Raw genomic sequence first — 7,358 nt, forward strand, 5'->3', positions numbered from 1 at the left:
TAAATTATTTAGAGATATTTAAAAGCAGTTCTCATATATTGAGGACAAAACTTTGTCGTAGAGCTCCTCCTTTATGGCATTGGTATCATCTTTTGCTTAGAACTGTTGCTCTCTTTGTTTTTGAAATAGAGCATTTCCTTACACCACACAACAATAAATCCTCTCAACTCGCCTTTAAATGAATTTTATTTGATGTAAATAGAAGGCTGTCTTTGAAGCCACGTCAGCCACGGTATGAATGGATCTGCAGTAACGCACATTTACTAATAACTGACAAAGACATTTCTGTTTTTATTCAAAATATGGGAAACTGAGTATGAAACAGTGCATTTTCTGAAATGGAAAAGTAAAAAGAGGTTGCTCTAAGCTGAGTATTTACAAGAGGCCAATATTTCCCAAATATACAGTTTCATAAATAATGTTTAAGAAAATATACAACTTGCTGAGAATGCTAAAGCTCCAGTGATGTTTCACAGGTTTCAGAAGCAGCTACAGTAAATGACAAAGCAAACGACTGCTAGGATCAGTTGCTAAAAACAAAATGAACAAAAAATGGCAACAATCTTTGGTATTTGGACACAGGCTGTGCTAATAGCAGAGCTGACATCAGTCAGAGCTTCCCTGACAGTTACACAGAAATATTGCTATACTGACTGTAGCAAGAATCACTAACATTGGGAACCAAAAACATGGATATAATAAAGCACAACCAGTTTTCCCATTTCATACAGGAGATTTATACATATTTCTACATAGACTTTGTGCAGACATTTACCCAGTGTGTAAATATTGTAATTCATATTTTATAAGAAGACAATAGCCATTAATATGTCTCTGGTGTCACACTGTGCTGCGATCATGTCAGGGTGTCTCCTATAGTAAAAACACTGCACAGTCACAAAGTTGCATTCTTTTAAGAGAATTAACATGAAATATGGGTGTTGGGACAAGAATGAGATATTTGCCAGATAATGTTTCAAAATTCTAATAAAAATATACATAATTCACATGTTCATGAACTTGTGCTCAAGTTCTGGAACTTCTCTCGTAAGCTTCTCACAAGTTTGCTCTCTGAGGTCTTCCCTGAACTCAGGAGATCAGACTTTGCTGCACTGTCTACGCACTCTGGACAGAGGTTATCTCCTTCTTGTGCTTGGCTGACCTTAAGGGAGGTCCTGGCAGGTTCCTGAAGGTTCTGTACTTCATGAAGGGGTAAAGACACAGGCATATGGTCCAAAGATTTCCACCTGCACAGCAGGGGATAGAGTCGAGAGCGTTTCTGGTGTGGGGGCCAGTCTTCTACTACGGAGCTGTCTCTGTGTGTGGTTTCAGATTGCTTTCGAAGTGTGTCAGGGTCTGTCACAGACCTACAAAGATCTGAGGAGCTACTGTATTTATGTTCACAGCCATTACACCTGTCCATCCCACTCAGGACTGTGCAGCTATGAGTTATTTTTGAGGAGTGGGATGCATCCGAGTATTTGGAGCGCAGCTCCTGAACATCAGGCCAATGGAAGGTCTCCATCTCCGGGCTCTGCGGGCAGGTAATTGTGCTCTGGGAGCTGGCTCCAGAGCTGGGAGTCGGGACTGGACTTGGAGAATGGAGTTCAGGGATAACTGCTTGACTGCAAGCATTCGTGGGCAATCTTAGGCTTGGTTTACCTGCATACACACAGAAAACAGACAAAGAATGGATTTCAGGTCTCTTTGCACACAAGTCAAAGTGCTAGGGTACTTTAAAAGAAAAAGAGCAATGATTTGAATCCTATTTACCCCTTTTTCTAAGCTGCAGCTTCTCCTCGTGGACAACAGGCATGTCTCTGAAGGCTTCCTGGTTTGCAGTTTCTCGGCTCCTTTGCCAGATAACGGGTTTGTTATTTTTAATGCGCTGGCTGTACTGACGAGCCAACTGGAACACCTTGTTCTTCATCTTTCCCATGTCTTGAAGGATCTGGTCCTCATCCATGCTTGTTCGGAAGCTAATGATCTTAGGTAGTTGACCTTGGTTGTCTTTACCGATCTCTTGAAACACCGGGGTCTCGGAGCCCTGACCAGATCCTCCTTCCACTGCTTGGCAAGTTGGGATAGGTGACAACGTGGAGAGGGTATTGGAAGCGGTGCTCATTTCAGACTCGTCTAGAACCTGAGGTGGTTGCTTATCGGTTTTAGCATCTGAAGTATCAGAGCTGTGGTGTGCCACTTCTAATAATGACTCACTAAGTTTCTCCTGTGCATCCTGCTGGGCTTCCTGGCTCTGTCCCTCATTTTCCATGTCTTGCCAAACCCTGAGCATTTCTGATGAAGGCCTGAATTCCTCTTCTGTGCCTGAATTGTCTGAAATGCTGTTACAACTAGCCTGGGCCTCGACTGATCTCTGTGGTAGATAATTTCCAGTGTTTTGACTTGTTTGTAATCCAGGAAGGTCAAACACAGACCAAGATGTAGGCCTGTTCTGAGAGAGACCTTTCCTAAGAGCTGGGACGGCCCTCTCCTGAGGAGCAGGATTATCATTAAGCTGTTGGCTCAAGTTCCTGACCAGACCTGCTGGAATATAAGACAGACTCTCCCTGCGCCTGATGCTGAAGTTAGCATCTTGGTGCTCAGCGTGCTCGTAGTACTGTCGAATTTTGTGGATGAGGAGGCGATCTTGTTTGGAGAGCGTAGACCTACGTTCCCCTTCATTCAGCCCAAGTTCACGCACAGGAACTGACTGATTAGCCTCTGAGCTAGTTTTCAGCTCTGCTGAGGAGCTGAGCAGCATTTGGGTCTGTTTCTCAAAATCCATGCAAGCTGAAGGGCTGTGGACGGCATCATCATCCACGGACTCTGAGGGGCAGACAAGTGAACCCATGTCCTCTGACATTACACTGCTCCGTCTAGATAGGCTGCCCCTGAAGTGTCCAGCTATCACACTCGCCTGGTCTAGCACAGAGGAAGGTAGGATGCTTTTATTATCTGAGATTACCTCCTCTTCCTCTTCTGAGAGCTCTCCATTTATCAGTACACTCGCCTCCTCCACTTGAAGACCAAAGGAATCACTCTCTCCTTCTTCCTCTCCAGTTTCCCTTGAGCTATCCTGAGGTCCTGAGGTCTCAGTTTCTTGTTCTGAGGGGGTCACAGGAGACTCAGGGCACTGGAAGTGATCCTCTTCCAGCTGATTGCTCTCATTTGCTTCAGGAAGACAGTCTAGATTGCACGGCTCCTGCATACTGACCTGAAACATGACACAAGTTTTGTTTTACAGTAAAATGACACTTTCTAATAACAAACAATCTAAGCTTAATGGTGCTATTTACAGTAATCTTAATAGTTGAATGCATAAACAACTTATGATCCATGTACAGCACTGTGCAAAAGGTCTCTCTTTATATTTTGCTAGGGAAATGGAAAACGGGTGCAGCAGTTTATTGAAACGTGCAAATATACATGGAAATATAGTAAATGGCAAAAATGTCACATCTTTCTTATCATTTTTCCAGTTTTAAGTGGTTAAACAACGGAGAAAAAAATCCAATAGACTCCTTTGAAAATGGTCATGTACAAAGAATCGACTGAAAATAAATGAAAAAGCAGCCAATGTCCAAAGAAAGACTTTGAAAAACCTTCAGAAAGCCTTTAAAAACAATTAGAAGAATGTCTGGCTCCTTGGAAGCAAAATATAAATCAATCAGGGCGACTCAAGACTTTTGCACTGTACTGTAAATGATCTCATTAGGCTCAGCTGAGATGTATCACATGGATCCATGTCTGTACAAAAATCCAAGTGTAGTTAAAAACTGCAAAGGCACTGAAGACATTTGCAGCTGTCTGTAATGACTCTTTACTGCATAGGTGTCAAACTCTGGCCCGCGGGCCAAATTTGGCCCGCAGCCTAATTACATTTGGCCCGCGAAGCCATACCAAATTACTATTAGAGCTGACCTACTGGTATTATACAGCTAATATATATATATTGTTTAGTATTAAGCTTTGCTTGTTCCATATTCAGTTTTTTAAGCAAAACTTGTTTGAGTCCATAAGAAAAGATTAATTCTCATATCTGGAGGAAGATTTTTTTTCAATAAATATTAACGTTAGCCCGCGACTTTGTTCCAGATTTGAATTTTGGCCCACTGTGTATTTGAGTTTGACACCCCTGCTTTACTGGATCCTTTTTGTTACCCCTGGCGAGTTCACTATTACATTGTTTGCGGCTGTACTCGTGTTCATATTGCTGATGTCACCCCAGCCTGGCATTAATCTGAATTTATTTCCAGGTGCTGCCTGCTCTTTTGGAGTGTCTGCAATTGCAAGAGGTGCAGCTTGGAGCTGTGTGGTGCAGATAAGGTTAGGAAGAATAATAACCTGCACTCTGCTTGGCTGAAGAAACCTTTTCCCCCCTGCAAAGTTACCAATTATGAGAATCAGGCTTGAACTGTAACCGGCATCTAAATCCAATGTTGCCTTTCTCAGTGAGAGTGCCTAGCATAGCACAACAGTACGTGTGAGGAATTTTAACTACCAGGGCTACATATGGCATTAATATGACTGCAGGCATAATTTACATGTAGCATAGAGACTATACTGATGGCAGAGGGCAGCTATTAAATAGGAAACCAGGTTATTTGTGTAATGTATTATTAAATACGCTCGCTCTCATTCACAGAGATATAACAATAACAGATAATAGACCGAGAGCCTCATTCAAAATATACAATGGCTAAAATAAGCTTAGCAAAATGAGGACAGATGGATACTTTTTAATAGACCTAATACACATCATCTGTGGCCTCAGAGACATGTATGGAAATCGGGTTTAATAGATGTGTATAAACCGTATACTGGGATTTATCAATTACCTGCAAGCTGCAAGTTTCTTTCAGAGCATCGGCCTCATGTTTTTCCACCTGCCTGTAAGCTTCTGCATCCTCTCTTGTCAGAGTTTTCAGCTCAGCAATATCTTCGTTCTGATCATCCTGAAAAGGCAAAACATGGAATCAATCTAGTCTTTTGCTTTTTTTAAAAATGAAATGAATGAAGCCCTCATTCCTATTGAAATGATGTGCACTGTCACATTTGGGAACAATGTTGCTACAACAATTAACTTTAACAAAGGCTTTCTAATTATGAAAGTTCAAAGGGGAAATATGATTAGAAAATATGATTATCAAAGGGCAAAGCTCTTGCTCGTATAATGTTCGTTTAATCAGATGGCTACATTAACCTTTGAAGTCAAACAACATTTAAACAGAGCACACTGACTCAGTGGTTCAAATGCAAATGTAAGCATGATCTCAACATCATTCGCTTTAACATTCATCATGAAATCCAGCACCTTGTAGCAAGAGGAGGAAATGATAAAACAGGAGTGCATGCACAGTGAGAGGACACAAAAGTCTAAAGCAAAAAAACAAAACAAAACACACACAGGCAAAGACATGCACAAGGTATGACTTAAGTTTCACCCAAGTCCTCAAATTGTTCTTTATGATCCGACTGACAGGATTTCAGTTGATGTTCTTTAATAGCAAAAATTTAACCCAATGCATTCAGTGTGGACAGTGCAATTGGTAGCAGGTGTTAGTTCCATTTATGAAGGGAAAAAAAGGGATAGGGATGAGAGCTGGCGTGGGAGAATGAGTGGCAGTGAATATTGGTAAGCTGGTGGAATGGAGCAGGAAATGGGAAACCCGTGGGTGGCTGAAACCCTCACCGTTGTGAAGTGAGTAGAAAGCAAAGACCTGGCTCTATAGTGCCAGCAGGAGATGGCTGCGAGCACTGAGCTGGCAAAGTCGGCTACCTGGTCGTCTCCCATCAGTATATCTTCCTTGTAGCTCTCCCCATCTTCCACATCCTCCTCCTCCACAGCCTTCTCTGGCTCCAGCCCCCCCTCACTGGGTAAATAGCCCTGTTTCGGGTCCCTGTCAGTAGGACTTAGCTCCTCCAGAGAGTCTCTTCTCAGCATTAGATCCTCCACACACGGGCTCTCAGCCTGGGGTTCCCCTAGACTGGAGGTCAGCGTACTGACACTAGTGGCCGGCTGAAGGGAGCATCTAGCCCCCAGCAGTGCCCCCTCACTGTCTGCGTGCTGTAGCGTGAAGGCATGGACATGTGGTTTGTTATTGCAAGGCCAGTGCTAGAGCAATGCTGTGATTGCAAAGCTGTAAATGGGATGAAATTACCATAAAGCAGCTTTAGCTTTAGGTGAGATGTGATTTATTTATGTTTTTCAAATCTAGGTTAAGTACGTTTTGTGAAGATTAGAAATCTCGTTTTTATTTGATTTTCTTTTTCAGTTAGAACATAAAGTTTGAACTGCTGACTCAAAAACAGATTAAACCATATCTCACCACAGCCCAGTGACCTAAATAAACCACTTTGCTACAACAGACAGAAAAGACTTATTAAGGCTTATTAAATGACTGCATTTGGATTTCAGACACTCACCTTCAAAACAGCTGCGTGGAGAGCAAAACCACAGAGGAGGAGGCCGAGAGATGAACAAATGAGAATGTTAACGACAATGAAAAAAGTATATGCCAGTCCAACATTATGAGCCAAAATGACCTGAATACCACGTACATCTTTTATAATTACAATCAGGACAATTTCTGTCTTCACAAATGAGAACTGAGTGAGGTAGCTGTTAGACTGGCCCGGACTTGAGGGAGGCCCTGTGATTAGATAAATACTGATAAGCAGCATCTTGTTCTCAGAGTCTAAAGCCGGACATGATGCAATTAACCAGTACGTGATGACCTCCTCCCTCACCCTGATGAGAAGGTTGACATGAAAATTGCTTTTTCATTACACTGGTTCAAAAACGGATCAGGTCTGGGAGCAAAGGAGAACAAGAATATGGGAGATTTCTCTCTTTTGAAATGGTCAGTCAGAATCTGTGAAGATGCACAGATCTAAGGACCGGGCCCGAATCTGACTACTGAAAAGAGTCTGTGTATAACAAAGCCTCTGACCAATGTGGCATATAATTAATGGATTTATAGTGAGGTGGAGTGGGGTGGGAGTGAATGTGCGTCTTTTGATGTGTTTTCCAGGTGTCTTTGAAAGAGAACAAGCGGAAGTGCAATGGAGACACAAAATAATCATGGTAGGGGGCCGTGGGGCTGCTGGACCAATGAAGAGGCAGAATATGGATGAAACTCTTAACACTGGTAATGAATCTGCACCTTTTGCACCTAAATCTTACTCAACATCCAGCAATTTACAACATACACACACACACACGCACAAAAATCCACCAACCTTTTGTGCTTCTTCTGATTTGTTTGGCTGGCTCTAAAAGAGGATTAAAAATGGGAGAGCTTACTAAGAGTCTAACTGGTGGTTTAATGATCACAAAAACTACCACAAAGACCAAA

General features: G+C 42.3%; 1 pseudogene across 1 annotated transcript in view; it reads right to left on the minus strand.

Moving 5' to 3' along the window:
- Positions 1–160: 160 nt before the first annotated feature.
- LOC146496575 (pleckstrin homology domain-containing family G member 3-like) overlaps positions 161–7,358 on the minus strand; it is a 35,730-nt pseudogene continuing 28,532 nt past the window's right edge. The window contains exons 14-19 of the transcript XR_014871048.1: positions 7,243–7,275; positions 6,427–6,437; positions 5,693–6,067; positions 4,839–4,955; positions 1,774–3,214; positions 161–1,662 (exon numbers count right to left, since the gene is read on the minus strand). The product of XR_014871048.1 is annotated as a pleckstrin homology domain-containing family G member 3-like (transcript). The remainder of the gene's footprint in view (positions 1,663–1,773; positions 3,215–4,838; positions 4,956–5,692; positions 6,068–6,426; positions 6,438–7,242; positions 7,276–7,358) is intronic.

Source organism: Neolamprologus multifasciatus, chromosome 19, assembly GCF_963576455.1.
Source record: "Neolamprologus multifasciatus chromosome 19, fNeoMul1.2, whole genome shotgun sequence".
NCBI lineage: Eukaryota > Metazoa > Chordata > Actinopteri > Cichliformes > Cichlidae > Neolamprologus > Neolamprologus multifasciatus.